The sequence below is a fragment of the Lolium perenne genome, chromosome 6 (assembly GCF_019359855.2).
Source record: "Lolium perenne isolate Kyuss_39 chromosome 6, Kyuss_2.0, whole genome shotgun sequence".
Classification (NCBI taxonomy): Eukaryota; Viridiplantae; Streptophyta; class Magnoliopsida; order Poales; family Poaceae; genus Lolium; species Lolium perenne.
In genome coordinates this window covers 62272246-62290156 of record NC_067249.2, presented here as the reverse complement: position 1 = coordinate 62290156, position 17911 = coordinate 62272246, and positions in this window count along the sequence as shown.

The window sequence follows — 17911 nt, the reverse complement described above, 5'->3', positions numbered from 1 at the left end:
CTAAAGTTTAGGATCTTTATTTAATTCTCTAACAGCCCAATAAGCTTTGTGCTCTAGTTCTAAAGGTAAATGACAAGCTTTCCCATAAACCATTTTATAAGGTGACATTCCCATGGGATTTTTATAAGCAGTTCTATAAGCCCATAGTGCATCCTTCAATTTACTAGCCCAATTCTTTCTAGTTTTATTAACAGTCTTTTGCAAGATAGATTTAATCTCTCTATTTGATAATTCTACTTGCCCACTAGTTTGAGGATGATAAGCGGAAGCAATTCTATGATTAATACCATACCTAGCAAGAGTTTTTCTAAAACCTCCATGAATAAAATGAGAACCTCCATCAGTCATAATATATCTAGGCACTCCAAATCTAGGAAAAATAATGTCTAAAAGCATTGTTAAAGAAGTCTCACCATCAGCACTTTTTGTAGGTATGGCTTCCACCCATTTAGTAACATAATCAACAACAACAAGTATATGAGTATGACCTTCTGAAGACGGAAAAGGTCCCATGAAGTCAAATCCCCAACAATCAAATGGTTCAATAACAAGAGTATAATTCATAGGCATTTCATTACGTCTGGAGATATTACCAACCCTTTGGCATTCATCACAAAGATAAAATAAACTTTCTCGCATCCTTGAAGAGCGTTGGCCAATAAAAACCTGATTGTAGAACCTTTTGCGCGGTTCTTTCTCCAGCGTGATGTCCTCCATAAGCACTACCATGACATTTACTCAATATCTCTTGTTGTTCATATTGGGGAACACACCTTCGCAGAATACCATCCACTCCTTCTTTATATAAGTGTGGGTCATCCCAGAAATAATGCCTCAAGTCATAAAAGAATTTCCTCCTTTGCTGAGCTGAAAAGGTTGGAGGCAAGTACTTGGAAACAATAAAGTTAGCATAATCAGCATACCAAGGACTATCTCGCGAGCTCACCTTTATTACAGCCAATTGTTCATTTGGAAAACTATCATTAACAGGAACAGGATCATAAGCAATATTTTCCAATCTAGACAAATTATCAGCGACAGGATTATCAGCACCTTTCCTATCTACAATATGTAAATCAAATTCTTGCAAAAGAAGTACCCATCTAATAAGCCTCGGCTTAGCATCTTTCTTTGTCATAAGGTATCTAATTGCAGCATGATCAGTATGAATCGTAACCTTTGAATCAACAATATAAGATCTAAATTTATCACAAGCAAAGACTACAGCTAATAATTCTTTTTCAGTTGTAGCATAATTTCTTTGAGCAGCATCAAGAGTTTTACTAGCATAATGAATAACATTCAGTTTTTTATCTACTCATTTGTCCAAGAACAGCACCTACAAAGAAATCACTAGCATCACACATAATTTCAAAAGGCAAATTCCAATCGGGAGGTTCAACTACAGAGCAGTTGTTAAGGCTTTCTTTAGAGTTTCAAAAGCTTCCTTACAATCATCATCAAAAACAAAAGGTACGTCTTTTTGAAGAAGATTAGTAAGAGGCTTTGAAATCTTGGAGAAATCTTTAATAAATCTCCTATAAAACCAAACATGACCAAGAACACTACGAATACCTTTAACATCCCTCGGATAGGGCATCTTCTCAATTGCTTCAACTTTAGCTCTATCAACTTCAATACCTCTCTCGGAAATTTTATGTCCCAATACAATTCCTTCATTAACCATAAAGTGGCATTTCTCCCAATTAAGAACAAGGTTAGTTTCTTCACATCTCTGCAAAACTTTATCAAGGTTTCGCAAGCAACTATCAAAAGAATTCCCATAGACGGAAAAATCATCCATGAATACTTCCACAATACTCTCGCAAAAGCCATGAAAAATAGCAGACATGCATCTTTGAAAAGTAGCAGGAGCATTACATAAACCAAAAGGCATACGCCTATAAGCATAAGTTCCATAGGGACAAGTAAAAGTGGTTTTCTCTTGATCTTTAGTTTTAACAGCAATTTGTGAAAACCCAGAATAACCATCAAGAAAGCAAAAATGAGTATTTTTAGACAATCTTTCTAGAATTTGATCAATAAATGGTAAAGGGTAATGATCTTTCTTAGTAACTTTATTAACTTTTCGAAAATCAATGCACATTCTATACCCTACAACTACTCTTTGAGGGATGAGCTCATCATTATCATTAGGCACAACAGTCATTCCCCCTTTCTTGGGAACGCAATGCACAGGACTAACCCATCTACTATCAGCAATAGGATATATAATACCAGCTTCAAGAAGTTTTAATACCTCATTCCTTACCACCTCCTTCATCTTCGGAATTAGACGACGCTGATGTTCAACAACAGGCTTTGCATCATCTTCCATATTAATAGCATGTTGGCAAATAGAAGGAGAAATCCCCTTCAAATCATCAAGAGTGTAGCCAATAGCGCCTCGGTGTTTCTTCAATATTTCCAATAGCCTTTCTTCTTCAAACTCTGTAAGCTTAGAACTAATAATAACAGGATATATTTTCTTATCATCAATATGAGCATATTTAAGATTATCAGGTAAAGGCTTTAAATCAAAAACAGGATCTTCCTTTGGTGGCGGTGTTGTACCCAAATCTTCCACCGGTAAATCATGCTTGAGAATAGGTTGGCGGAGAAAAATTTCCTCAAGCTCATCTCTTTCTTTCCTAAAAACTTCACTCTCGCTATCCTCCAAATGTTGCTGCAAAGGATTATTAGGAACAAGAACAATAGATGCACACTGTTCCATTTTAAAATCATTATTAGGCAAATCAGCTTTATAAGGAGCTTTGGTAAATTTAGAGAAGTTAAACTCATATGATTCACCAGCAAATTTAGTCAAAATTTTCTCTTTCTTGCAATCTATAATAGCTCCACAAGTATTTAGAAAAGGTCTACCAAAAATAATAGGACAATAATCACTAGCAGCAGAACCAAGTACCAAAAAGTCAGCAGGATATTTAATCTTACCACATAGAACTTCCACATCTCGAACAATACCAATTGGAGAAATAGTTTCTCTATTAGCCAGCTGAATAACCACTTCAATATCTTCAAGTTCACAAGAATCAATTTCGTGCATAATCTCCGTGTAAAGCTCATAAGGAATAGCACTAACACTTGCACCAATATCACATAATCCATAATAGCAATGATCACCAATTCTAACAGATAGCATAGGAACACTAACTTGTTTGGGTTTATTAGGATGTGAAACAATATTAGAAGCATCTTCACAGAAAATAATATGACCATCCTCCACATTTTCAGTCACAAGATCTTTAACTATTGCAACAGCAGGTTCAACTTTTATTTGTTCTTCAGGTTCTACAGGTTTCTTTTCACTTTTATGAACCGCATTATTTATAACAGAGTACTCCTTCATTTTAGCAGGGAAAGGAGTTTTTTCAATATAAGCTTCAGGAATAACATGATCAGCAGTTTCAACTACAACGCATTTATTAATAGATGAATCAATTTTATCTTTATACGGTTCATGATACTTATCAAAATTCTTCTTTGGCAATTCATAATGAGAGGCAAAAGCTTTATAAAGATTTGCAGCAACTTGAGAATCAAGACCATATGTAGCACTCATATTACGAAATTTATCAGTATCCATAAAAGGTTCAATGCATTTATAATCATAAATTATACCTGATTCTCTATCCTTGTCGTTCTCCCAACCTTCAGTATTTTCTAGGATCCGATCAAGAAGGTCCCTTTTAAACTCTTCCTTATTGCGCGTAAATGATCCAGAACAAGAAGTATCCAGCAAGGTCTTGTCTTGAAAAGAAAGTCTTGCATAGAAATTATCAATAATAACATTACCAGGAAGCTCATGAATGGGGCATTTGAGCATTAAAGACTTCAATCTCCCCCAAGCTTGGGCAATACTCTCTCCATCATGAGGCCAAAAATTATATATGCGATTCCGATCCTTGTGAATTTCACTTGGAGGATAGAACTTAGAATAAAACCGGGGCACAATATCATTCCATTCAAGAGAATCCCCATTATCCAGTAATTTATACCAATGCGCCGCCTTACCAGACAGCGATATAGAGAATAGTTTCTTCCTCACTTCAACCATAGCAATACCTGCACACTTGAATAAACCGCATAATTCATGTAAGAACAATAAATGATCTCCAGGGTGGACAGTTCCATCCCCTTCATAGCGGTTATCCATAACACGTTCAATAATTTTCATAGGTATTTTATATGGTATCACTTCCTCACCTGGCGCCTCATCCACTACCGTTGCAGTAGTAGTAGATTTCCCAAATAGAAATTGAAGAGAAGATCTCTCCATAATGACTTATAGCAGCAGGCAGAAATAAAATCAGCGCAAACAGTAAAGGTTTTCCTTACCAATTCCACTTACCAATAGCGCTTCACTCCCCGGCAACGGCGAGAAAATAGTCTTGATGACCCACAATTATAGTGGGTGTATCATAGTATTTTCGATAAGTAAGAATGTCGATCCCAACGAGGAGCAGAAGGTGTTGACAAGCAGTTTCGATGAAGGATTCACTGTAAATGCTCACAGACAAGTATTCAGGGGGTTTTGATGTAACAGATGAATAAAGTACGAGTAAGTAAAGTGCGAGAGTAACAATTGCAGCGAGTGGCCCAATCCTTTTTAGCACAAAGGACAAGCCGGGTTGTTTACTTATAATGACCAAACGTTCTCGAGGACACACGGGATTTTAGTCTAGTGCTTTCGCTACATACGGCTAAATAATCTTCATTGTTATGATAAGTGTTGTGTGGGTGAACCTATGCTAATGTACCGCCCTTCCTAGGACTAATACATACTTGTGATTATACCCCTTGCAAGCATCCGCAACTACAAGAAAGTAATTAAGAATAAATCTAACCACAGCCTTAAACTCTGAGATCCTGCTATCCCTCCTGCATCGATATACCAACGGGGGTTTAGGTTTCTGTCACTCCGGCAACCCCGCAATCGGCAAACGAGTACAAGATGCATTCCCCTAGGCCCATAAAGGTGAAGTGTCTTGTAGTCGACGTTCACATGACACCACTAGAAGAATAACACCACAACTTAAATATCATACCATTGAATATTACTCAACCATAGTTCACTACTAACATTTAGACTTCACCCATGTCCTCAAGAACTAAACGAACTACTCACGAGACATCATATGGAACATGATCAGAGGTGATATGATGATGAATAACAATCTGAACATAAACCTTGGTTCAATGGTTTCACTCAATAGCATCAACAACAAGTAGAAATCGATACCGGGAGAGTTTCCCCTATCAAACAATCAAGATCAAACCCAAATTGCTACGGCGGTGACGGTGTCCAGCGGTGGAGACGGCGGTGATGATGGTGGAGATGATGATGATGGTGGTGGAGATGATGTCCAGCTTGATGACGGTGACGATGGCGTCGATTTCCCCCTCCGGGAGGGAATTTCCCCGGCGGATTCCTGCCCGCCGGAGAGCTCTTTTCTCTCTGGTGTTCTCCGCCCCGCAGAGGCGGCTGTAACTCTTCGCGAGGTACCCTCTGTGGCTTAGGTCTTCGGGACGAAGGGTTTCGCGAAGAAAAGGAGGCGAAAGGGGCTGTGGGGCCCCCACACCACAAGGTGGCGCGGCCAGGCCATGGGCCGCGCCGGCCTGTGGTCTGGCCCCACCTTGGGCCTTCTCAGCTCCTCCTTCTGGCTTCCTTCGTCATCTTGAAAAATAGGATTTTTGGTATAATTTCCTTCCACAGTTGATCTTCCGAAATATTGCGTTCTGACGGTGCTTTTTCCAGAAGAATCCTGGCTCCGGTGCTTGATCCTCCAATAATGATGAAACATGCAAAATAGATGAAATAACATAAGTATTGTATCCAAATATGAAATATATCAATGAATAACAGCAAATTATGATACAAAATAGTGATGCAAATTGGACGTATCAACGCTGCAAGGGGAGTCTCCACTTCCAATCTCTTTACTTTGTTTTTGTCTTGATTTACCTATTGCTCCACCTGCTACTACAACAGAATTCTTTGAAATTAAACCTGCTTTACTGAACCTTGTTATGAGAGAGCAATTTCTGGTGTTAGTTCTGATGATGCTGCTGCCCATCTTAATAATTTTGTTGAACTATGTGAAATGCAAAAGTATAAGGATGTAGATGGTGATATTATAAAATTGAAATTGTTTCCTTTCTCCTTAAGAGGAAGAGCTAAAGATTGGTTGCTATCTTTGCCTAAGAATAGTATTGATTCATGGACTAAATGTAAAGATGCTTTTATTGGTAGATATTATCCTCCCGCTAAAATTATATCTTTGAGAAGTAGCATAATGAATTTTAAGCAATTGGATAATGAACATGTTGCTCAAGCATGGGAGAGAATGAAATCTTTGGTAAAGAATTGCCCAACCCATGGACTAACTACTTGGATGATCATCCAAACCTTCTATGCAGGATTGAATTTTTCTTCGTGGAACCTATTGGATTCAGCTGCTGGAGGTACCTTTATGTCCATCACTTTGGGGGCGGTGACAAAGCTTCTTGATAATATGATGATAAATTACTCTGAATGGCGCACTGAAAGAGCTCCACAAGGTAAGAAGGTAAATTCTGTTGAAGAAACCTCCTCCTTGAGTGATAAGATTGATGTGATTATGTCTATGCTTGTGAATGGTAGATCTAATGTTGATCCAAATAATGTTCCTTTAGCTTCATTGGTTGCTCAAGAAGAAAATGTTGATGTCAACTTCATTAAAAATAATAATTTCAACAACAATGCTTATAGGAATAATTCTGGTAACAACTATAGGCCATATCCTTCTGCTAATAGTAATGGTTATGGTAATTCTTATGGGAATTCTTACAACAATAATAGGAGTGTACCCCCTGGTCTTGAAGCCATGCTTAAAGAATTTATTAGTACACAAACTGCTTTTAACAAATCTATTGAAGAAAAACTTGATAAAATTGATATTCTTGCTTCTAAGGTTGATAGACTTGCCTCTGATGTTGATCTTTTAAAATTGAAAGTTATGCCTAATAAGGATAATGAAAATAAGATTGTTACTACATCAAATGCCATCCAAGTTAGAATTAATGAGAATATAAGATTGATGGCTGAATTGCATGCTAGGTGGGAAAGAGAAGAAAATGAAAAACTTGCTAAAGAGAATAATGTAGCTAAAGTTTGGACTATTACCACCACTAGTAATAATAATGATTCACATGTTGCTAAACCTCCTACTATCAATGGTAAAATAATTGGTGTTGGCAATGTTTCTACTCCTAGTACAAAGCGTGCAAAATTACCTGAAATTGCTCTGCTGAAACTGCTTGTGATAAAACTGCTGAAATTTTTTCCAACATTGGGGACAATGATCCCATTGTTGCAGGTCATAATAATTTAGACTTTGATGATTGTCACATCTCTGAAGTTATAAAGTTCTTACAAAAACTTGCTAAAAGTCCCAATGCTAGTGCTATAAATTTGGCCTTTACAAAACATATTACAAATGCTCTCATAAAAGCTAGAGAAGATAAACTAAAACTTGAAACTTCTATTCCTAGGAAGTTAGAAGATGGTTGGGAGCCCATTATTAAGATGAGGTTCAATGATTTTGATTGTAATGCTTTATGTGATCTTGGTGCAAGTATTTCTGTTATGCCTAAGAAAATATATGATATGCTTGACTTGCCACCATTGAAAAATTGTTATTTGGATGTTAATCTTGCTGATAATGCTATAAAGAAACCTTTGGGGAGGATTGATAATGTTCATATTATGGTTAACAATAACCTTGTCCTCGTTGATTTTGTTGTCTTGGATATTGAATGCAATGCATCTTGTCCCATTATATTGGGAAGACCTTTTCTTCGAACTGTTGGTGCTACCATTGATATGAAGGAAGGTAATATTAAATATCAATTTCCTCTCAAGAAAGGTATGGAACACTTCCCTAGAAAGAGAATGAAGTTACCTTATGATTCTATTATTAGAACAAATTATGATGTCGATGCTTCATCTCTTGATAACACTTGATTCACACTTTCTGCGCCTAGCTGAAAGACGTTAAAGAAAAGTGCTTATGGGAGACAACCCATTATTTTACTACAGTACTTTGTTTTATATTTGAGTCTTGGAAGTTGTTACTACTGTAGCAACCTCTCCTTATCTTTATTTTATTGCATTGTTGTGCCAAGTAAAGTCTTTGATAGTAAAGTCAATACTAGATTTGGATTACTGCGCAGAAACAGATTTCTTGTTGTCACGAATTTGGGCAGGGTTCTCTGTAGGTAACTCAGAAAAATCTGCCAATTTACGTGCGTGATCCTCAGATATGTACGCAACTTTCATTCAATTTGAGCATTTTCATTTGAGCAAGTCTGGTGCCTCTAAAAAATTCGTCTTTACGGACTGTTCTGTTTTGACAGATTCTGCCTTTTATTTCGCATTGCCTGTTTTGCTATGTTTGATGGATTTCTTTGTTCCATTAACTTTCAGTAGCTTTGTGCAATGTCCAGAAGTGTTAAGAATGATTATGTCACCTCTGAATATATGAATTATGCACTGACCCTCTAATGAGTTTGTTTTGAGTTTGGTGTGGAGGAAGTTTTCAAGGGTCAAGAGAGGAGGATGATACAATATGATCAAGAAGAGTGAAGAGTTTAAGCTTGGGGATGCCCCCGTGGTTCATCCCTACATATTTTAAGAAGACCCAAGCGTCTAAGCTTGGGGATGCCCAAGGCATCCCTTCTTCATCGACAACTTATCAGGTCACCTCTAGTGAAACTATATTTTTATTCCGTCACATCTTATGTGCTTTGCTTGGAGCGTCTGTTTGTTTTTATTTTCGTTTTGTTTAAATAAGATCGGATCCTAGCATTCTTTGTTTGGGAGAGAGACACGCTCCGCTGTTTCGTATGAACACATGTGTTCTTAGCTTTATCTTTAATGTTCATTGCGAAAGTTGGACTATTTCATTCATTGTTATATGGTTGGAAACGGAAAATGCCGCATGTGGTAAATGGTATAATGTCTTGAATAATGTGATACTTGGCAATTGTTGTGCTCATATAGATCATGTTTAAGCTCTTGCATCATGTACCTTGTACCCATTAATGAATAACTACATAGAGCTTGTTAAAATTTGGTTTGCATGATTGATCTCTAGAGTCTAGATATTTTTTGGTTAAGGTGTTTGAACAACAAGGAGACAATGTAAAGTCTTATAATAGTTACAATATGTTCATATGTGAGCTTTGCTGCACCATTTCATACTTGAGTTTGCTTCAAACAACCTTGCTAGCCTAGCCTTGTATTGAGAGGAATTCTTCTCGTGCATCCAAATCCTTGAGCCAAATACTATGCCATTTGTGTCCACCATACCTACCTACCACATGGTATTTCCCCGCCATTCCAAAGTACATTACTTGAGTGCTACCTTTAAATTTCCATTCTTTGCCTTTACAATATATAGCTCATGGGACAAATAGCCTTAAAAACTATTGTGGTGAAGAATATGTACTTATGTATCTTATTTCTTAATAAGTTGCTTGTTGAGCGGTAACCATGTTTCTGGGGACGCCATCAACTTTTACCTTTGTTGAATATCATGTGAGTTGCTATGCATGTTCGTCTTGTCTGAAGTAAGGGCGATTTTCATGATCAAATGGTTTGAGTATGCATACTGTTAGAGAAGAACATTGGGCCACTAACTAAAGCCATGAATCATGGTGGAAGTTTCAGTTTGGACACAAAACCTCAATCTCTTATGAGAATATTACCTGTTGTTGAATGCTTAAGCATTAAAAGAGGAGTCCATTATCTGTTGTCTATGTTGTCTCGGTATGGGTGTCTAAGTTGAGAATGATCAAAAGCGAGAAATCCAATGCGAACCTTCTCCTTAGACCCTTGTACAGGCGGCATAGAGGTACCCCTTTGCGACACTTGGTTGAAACATATGTTATGCAATGATAATCCGTGTTAATCCAAGCTAATTAGGACAAGGTGCGAGCACTATTAGTATACTATGCATGAGGCTTGCAACTTATAGGATGTCTTATACATAACACATATGCTTTATTACTACCGTTGACAAAATTGTTTCTTGTTTTCAAAATGAAAAGCTCTAGCACAAAAATAGTAATCCATGTTTCCCTCTGCAAAGGGCCATTCTTCTACTTTATTGTTGAGTCAGTTTACCTATTCTTTCTATCTTAGAAGCAAACACTTGTGTAAACTGTGTGCATTGATTCTTACATGTTTACCTATTGCACTTGTTATATTACTTTGTGTTGACAATTATCCATGAGATATACATGTTGAAGTTGAAAGCAACCGCTGAAACTTATATCTTCCTTTGTGTTGCTTCAATGCCTTTACTTTGAATTTATTGCTTTATGAGTAACTCTTATGCAAGTCTTATTGATGCTTGTCTTGAAAGTATTATTCATGAAAAGTCTTTGCTATATGATTCATTTGTTTACTCATTATCTTCATTATTGCTTCGAATCGCTGCATTCATCTCATATGCTTACAATAGTATGATCAAGATTATGATAGCATGTCACTTCAGAAATTACCTTTGTTATCGTTTACCTACTCGAGGGCGAGTAGGAACTAAGCTTGGGGATGCTTGATACGTCCCAAACGTATCTATAATTTCTTATGTTCCATGCTACTTTTATGATGATACTCACATGTTTTATACACACTTTATGTCATTAATATGCATTTTCCGGCACTAACCTATTGACGAGATGCCGAAGAGCCAGTTGCTGTTTTCTGCTGTTTTTGGTTTCAGAAATCCTACTAAGGAAATATTCTCGGAATTGGACGAAATCAACGCCCAGGGTCCTATTTTTCCACGAAGCTTCCAGAAGTCCGAAGAGGAAACGAAGTGGGGCCACGAGGTGGCGACACACTAGGGCGGCGCGACCTGGGGCCTGGCCACGCGGCCCTGTTGTGTGGGCCCCTCGTGACGCCCCCTGACCTACCCTTCCGCCTACATATAGTCTTCATCGCGAAACCCCCAGTACCGAGAGCCACGATACGGAAAACCTTCCAGAGACGCCGCCGCCAATCCCATCTCGGGGGATTCAGGAGATCGCCTCCGGCACCCTGTCAGAGAGGGGAATCATCTCCCGGAGGTCTCTTCATCGCCATGATCGCCTCCGGATCGATGTGTGAGTAGTCCACCCCTGGACTATGGGTCCATAGCAGTAGCTAGATGGTCGTCTTCTCCTCATTGTGCTATCATGTTAGATCTTGTGAGCTGCCTATCATGATCAAGATCATCTATCTGTAATGCTACATGTTGTGTTTGTTGGGATCCGATGAATATTGAATATTATGTCAAGTTGATTATCAATCTATCATATATGTTATTTATGTTCTTGCATGCTCTCCGTTGCTAGTAGAGGCTCTGGCCAAGTTGATACTTGTGACTCCAAGAGGGAGTATTTATGCTCGATAGTGGGTTCATGCCTCCATTAAATGCAGGACGATGTGAGAAAGTTCTAAGGTTGTGGATGTGCTGTTGCCACTAGGGATAAAACATCGATGCTTTGTCTAAGGATATTTGTGTTGATTACATTACGCACCATACTTAATGCAATTGTTTGTTGCTTGCAACTTAATACCAGAAGGGGTTCAGATGATAACCTGAAAGTGGACTTTTTAGGCATAGATGCATGCTGGATAGCGGTCTATGTACTTTGTCGTAATGCCCTGATTAAATCTCATAGTACTCATCATGATATATGTATGTGCATTGTTATGCCTTCTTTATTTGTCAATTGCCCAACTGTAATTCGTTCACCCAACATCTGTTTATCTTATGGGAGAGACACCACTAGTGAACTGTGGACCCCGGTCCTATTCTTTACATCTGAAATACAATCTACTGCAATTCTTTTTTACTGTTCTTCGCAAACAATCATCATCTTCCACACAATACGTTTAATCCTTTGTTTTCAGCAAGCCGGTGAGATTGACAACCTCACTGTTACGTTGGGGCAAAGTACTTTGGTTGTGTTGTGCAGGTTCCACGTTGGCGCCAGAATCCCTGGTGTTGCGCCGCACTACACTCCGCCACCAACAACCTTCAACGTGCTTCTTGGCTCCTACTTGTTCGATAAACCTTGGTTTCTTTCTGAGGGAAAACTTACTGCTGTGCACATCACACCTTCCTCTTGGGGTTCCCAACGGACGTGTGTCTCACGCGCATCACATATGCTTGGATCCCGGCATATTTGTTTTGGAGAAAGACACACTCCGTTTAATTGCATAGAACGATCTAGTTTTCACTCTTATTGTTCTGCGTGTGTTCTAGTTTGCTTGTACTGCGTTTAGCTCTTTTTTTTCACTCGAATCATGTTCAGAGCTCGTTAGTATTCTTTATTTATGTATGATTAGCTCTCTGGTCCATATTGATTTTCATCTCTGAGAGTTATTTCAAATAAGTTGATTGGTGTTGGAGACGAGTAAAATGTTTTATGCCTATAGTGACGCAAAAAGAAGCTTGTCTAGATTGTGGCATAGACTTTGGCATGTCATGTTGGATGTTGTTATCGTCATATTTTTAGTATTTATTGTTGTAGCATGACTTGTCTCAAATACCAGAGAGTGCATAATATGCTATTGAAAGAATCATGTGTTGTTTCCATCATACAAGGCATAATATTGTGGTATTCTCCTTCGATGCTTTATTGGGTTGACTTGGCACATGCTTATACCATGTTATGACTATAACCGGTCAACTAAAGCCTCTATGATCATTTAGTTTTAGACTTGTAATATCACTTTATGATTTGATTAATAATGTTTTGTCGCTCATGATTATGGCCATTATTGCTCTGTTATTTGGTCGCTCCCAGTCGTTTGCTAGCCTTCGCATGTACTGAGTATGAACTCTACTTGTGCATCCAACCACCAATAACCAAAGTTTGCCAATTGTGTCCAACATATCTACCACTAGAATTATTTCTATTCCAAGTATATTCATCATGTTTCTAGTTATCTTCCAAATTAAATTTTGGCATGAGAAAATTAGTTAGTAAAGCTCTCACGAACTTAGTCACAATGGCTCAAGTTTATTAAGTGCAAGAAAGTAAATATGCCATCAATCTTATGAAGTTTATATGTTTGCAAATTGCGAGTTGGGAGTTAGCACAACCATGCTTTCATGGGAAACGCTTTCAACATTGCACTTATGCCTATTTAGTTTATGTCATGTTCTTTTGTTTATGGATGCCTAGCGGTGCAAAATAAAATGGAATCTTGTAAGTCCATGGAGTTTGTATATATGTTAGAGAAACACCTGGGCTGCCAATTTATGCCATGCATCATTCATGGTGAAAATTTACAGGGAACCATAGTGAGTGATGCGTGCAGTTAACACACGTCTGTTGGGAACCCCAAGAGGAAGGTGTGATGCGTACAGTAGCAAGTTTTCCCTCAGTAAGAAACCATGGTTTATCGAACCAGTAGGATTCAAGGAACACGTGAAGGTTGTTGGTGACGGAGTGTAGTGCGGCGCAACACCAGGGATTCCGGCGCCAACGTGGAACCTGCACAACACAATCAAAGTACTTTGCCCCAACGTAACAGTGAGGTTGTCAATCTCACCGGCTTGCTGTAAACAAAGGATTAATTGTATAGTGTGGAAGATGATGTTTGTTTGCGAAGAACAGTAAAGAACAAGTATTGCAGTAGATTGTATTTCAGTTGTAAAGAATGGACCGGGGTCCACAGTTCACTAGTGGTGTCTCTCCCATAAGATAAATAGCATGTTGGGTGAACGAATTACAGTTGGGCAATTGACAAATAAAGAAGGCATAACAATGCACATACATATATCATGATGAGTACTATGAGATTTAATCAGGGCATTACGACAAAGTACATAGACCGCTATCCAGCATGCATCTATGCCTAAAAAGTCCACTTTCAGGTTATCATCCGAACCCCTTCCGGTATTAAGTTGCAAACAACAGACAATTGCATTAAGTATGGTGCGTAATGTAATCAACACAAATATCCTTAGACAAAGCATCGATGTTTTATCCCTAGTGGCAACAGCACATCCACAACCTTAGAACTTTCTGTCACTGTCCCAGATTCAATGGAGGCATGAACCCACTATCGAGCATAAATACTCCCTCTTGGAGTTACAAGTATCAACTTGGCCAGAGCCTCTACTAGCAACGGAGAGCATGCAAGAACATAAACAACATATATGATAGATTGATAATCAACTTGACATAGTATTCAATATTCATCGGATCCCAACAAACACAACATGTAGCATTACAAATAGATGATCTGGATCATGATAGGCAGCTCACAAGATCTAACATGATAGCACAATGAGGAGAAGACAACCATCTAGCTACTGCTATGGACCCATAGTCCAGGGTTGAACTACTCACACATCGATCCGGAGGCGATCATGGCGATGAAGAGCCCTCTGGGAGATGATTCCCCTCTCCGGCAGGGTGACGGAGGCGATCTCCTGAATCCCCCGAGATGGGATTGGCGTCGGCGGCGTCTCTGGAATCTTTTCCGTATCGTGGCTCTCGGTACTGGGGGTTTCGCGACGAAGGCTTTAAGTAGGCGGAAGGGCGGAGTCGGAGGGCTGACAGGGGCCCCACATGCTAGGGCGGCGCGGGCCCAGCCCTGGCCGCGCGGCCCTAGTGTGGCGGCGCCTCGTCGCCCCACTTCGTGATCCTTTCGGTCTTCTGGAAGCTTCGTGGAAAAATAAGACCCTGGGCGTTGATTTCGTCCAATTCCGAGAATATTTCCTTTTTAGGATTTCTGAAACCAAAAACAGCAGAAAACAACAACTGGCTCTTCGGCATCTCGTCAATAGGTTAGTGCCGGAAAATGCATAATAATGACATAAAGTGTGTATAAAACATGTGAATATCATCATAAAAGTAGCATGGAACATAAGAAATTATAGATACGTTTGAGACGTATCAGTGAGCATTCTATGAAGCATCTTCAAAAAAAGGTACACCCATAGTAAATAAAAGGATTGCTGAGATGCTCATTGTCTGTTTGTCTTGTCATTTTTGCATGGGATTGCTCCTACGTGAGTACTTCTATATCATGGGGCAGGAGTTACCCCGTTGGCGTTCTCGATGATACATGTATACTTACAATGACAAGAACTTATTTGGGACCTAAGTTGAGTAGCATGAGGTTTAGGTACTCGTATTCAAGGGGCACGAGATTTTGAACTTGTGATTTGTCAAACATATAACTCATATTTGCCCTCACATTAACTTTAACCATTCATGATGCTTATGATAGGGGTAATGAGAGCTCAAAGCTAATGAGTACCATATTTTATGGAAGATTTATAAAACCTATTAATCTTGATTAGTCTGCAAAGATTCTTTCTTTTACTTTTATGTTGAGTCTTCATCTTCTGCTTTATGCAGCAATTAAGAGAGCATAGTTGTCATTCTTAGTATAATGTGCACAGTCCCAAAATTATTATTGATTGATTCATGATTATGCTATTGCTTGTTCTTAAATTACTTGTATCTAGTCACCCTTTAGACTTTAAAGGTGTCCTAGCATTTATGTTTTGCTACTTCATAAAGGACATGTTGAGTACCACTTTGCTACGCTCTACGATCATAAACAAACAATTACTTTCAATGCATAATTATTCATGATCCTTTGTTTCGGTTACTTCTCATGTTATAACATAGTTGCTAAGTTCTATTGTTAGAATTATATCTATCATGCCTATGTTTAGAGTACTTTGATCCCAACTTATAATGATTTACAATAACTTGATCAAGATTGTGTTAGCTTCATGTCACTCAAAAATTATTTTGTTATCACTTACCTACTCGAGGACGAGCAGGAGTTAAGCCTGGGGATGCTGATACGTTGCAAAAGTATCTATAATTTTTGTTGCTCCATGCTTGTTTTACACCAATTTGTATATGTTTTGCTCACACTTCGTTGCACTTTTATACATTTTCCGGCATTAACCTATTGACAAGATGTCACAGTGCCAGTTCCCTATTTTCTGTTGTTTTTTATTTCAGAAAAGTTGTACAGGAAAAATTCTCGGAATTGGACGAAACAAAAGCCGAAGTCAATATTTTTCCGCAACGAAGACAGAGTCCAGACGGGGGACGAAAAAGAGGCGCAGGGCGGCCAGACCATGCCTTGGCACGACCTGGCCTGGGCCCGCGCCAAAGGGTGGTGTGGGTCCCCCGGCCCTCCACCGACCTCGCCCTTCCGCCTATTTATTCACGATCTCGAAAAAAACCTAAACACCCGAGCCTCCATCCACGAATAGTTTCATCGCGTTCGCCATCGCAGACCCTAGCTCGGGAGGGTTCTGAAGCTCTTCCTGGCACCCTGCCGAAGAGGAAGATCATCACCGGAGGCCTCTACATCACCATGTCGGCCTCCAAAGTGATGCGTGAGTAGTTCATCCCTGGACTATGGGTCCATATCAGTAGCTAGATGGTTGTCTTCTCCAATTTGTGCCTCATGTTTAGATCTTGTGAGCTGCCCTACATGATCAAGATCATCCTTATGTAATGCTACATGTAGTGTTTGCTGGGAACCGATGAATATTTAATACTATGTTGAGATCAATTATATATACTTTTCATATGTTATTTGTGATCTTGCATGCTCTCCGTTGCTAGTAGATACTTTGGCCAAGTAAATGCTTGTGACTCCAAGAGGTATTATTTATGCTCGATAGTAGGTTCATGCCTCTAGTTTTCTGGAAGAGTGACAATAACTTCTAAGATTGTGGATGTGCTGTTGCTACTAGGGAGAAAACAACAATGTTTTATCCAAGGGTAATTATATTGTTTACTTTACACACATTGCTTAATGCGATAATCTGTTGCTTGCAACTTAATACTGGAAGGGGTTCGGACGATAACCGGAAGGTGGATTATTAGTCATAGACGCAGTTGGATTACGGTCTATGTATTATGTTGTAATGCCCAAACGAATCTCATAGTAATCATCTTGTCATGTATGGTCTTTATTCTGTCAATTTCCCACCTGTAATTTGTTCACCCAACATGTTATTTATCTTTATGGAGAGACACCTCTAGTGAACTATGAACCCCGATCCTTTCCTTTACACTGATAAATTCATCTACTGCAATCCTGTTATGTTTACTTTCTGCAAGCACTGTTCTCCTTAAATTCCACTGCAAACATCTCTTTCTACTCGATACATTTAATCATTTGTGTTCAGCAAAACCGGTGAGATTGACAATCTCACTGTATATTGGGGCAAAGTATTTTGGTTGTGTTGTATGCAGGTTTCACGTTGTTGCTGACGCCGGTAGTGCGTCCTGCCAATAGTCAGCTAGCAACACCTTCAGAAGTCACGCCTTTCTCCTACTGATCGATTAAACCTTGGTATCTTACTGAGTGAAAATTTGCTGCTGTGCTCATCACACCTTTCTGTTGGGGTTCCCCAACGAGATTGGCAACTTCCACGGCAGCACCATCAGAGAGCTTGGACCAGGGATCAGCAATGCCATCATGAAGTTGGACTAATCCATGCATGGCCACAGTGGAAGGTTGTATGGCACCACAAATACATGCCACATGATGTAAGAGTTGCTCATATTCCCAAAGGGATTACAACCATCCGTCGCAAGTCCAAGCCTTATATTTCTTGCATCTGCGGCAAAGTCTTTATGTATATCGTCAAAATCTTTCCACACCTCCCCGTCAGCTGGATGGCTGAGTTCATTGTCCACGGGTTTCTTCTTTAGTTTGTGCCACTGTACTTCCTCGGATTGTTTCTTTGAAATGAACATTCTTTGCAGCCTTGGAATCAATGGAAAATTCCTCAAGACCTTCTCCGGAATCTAGCAGCAAGTGAACGGCCTCCCATTGTTTTCAACATTTGATTGC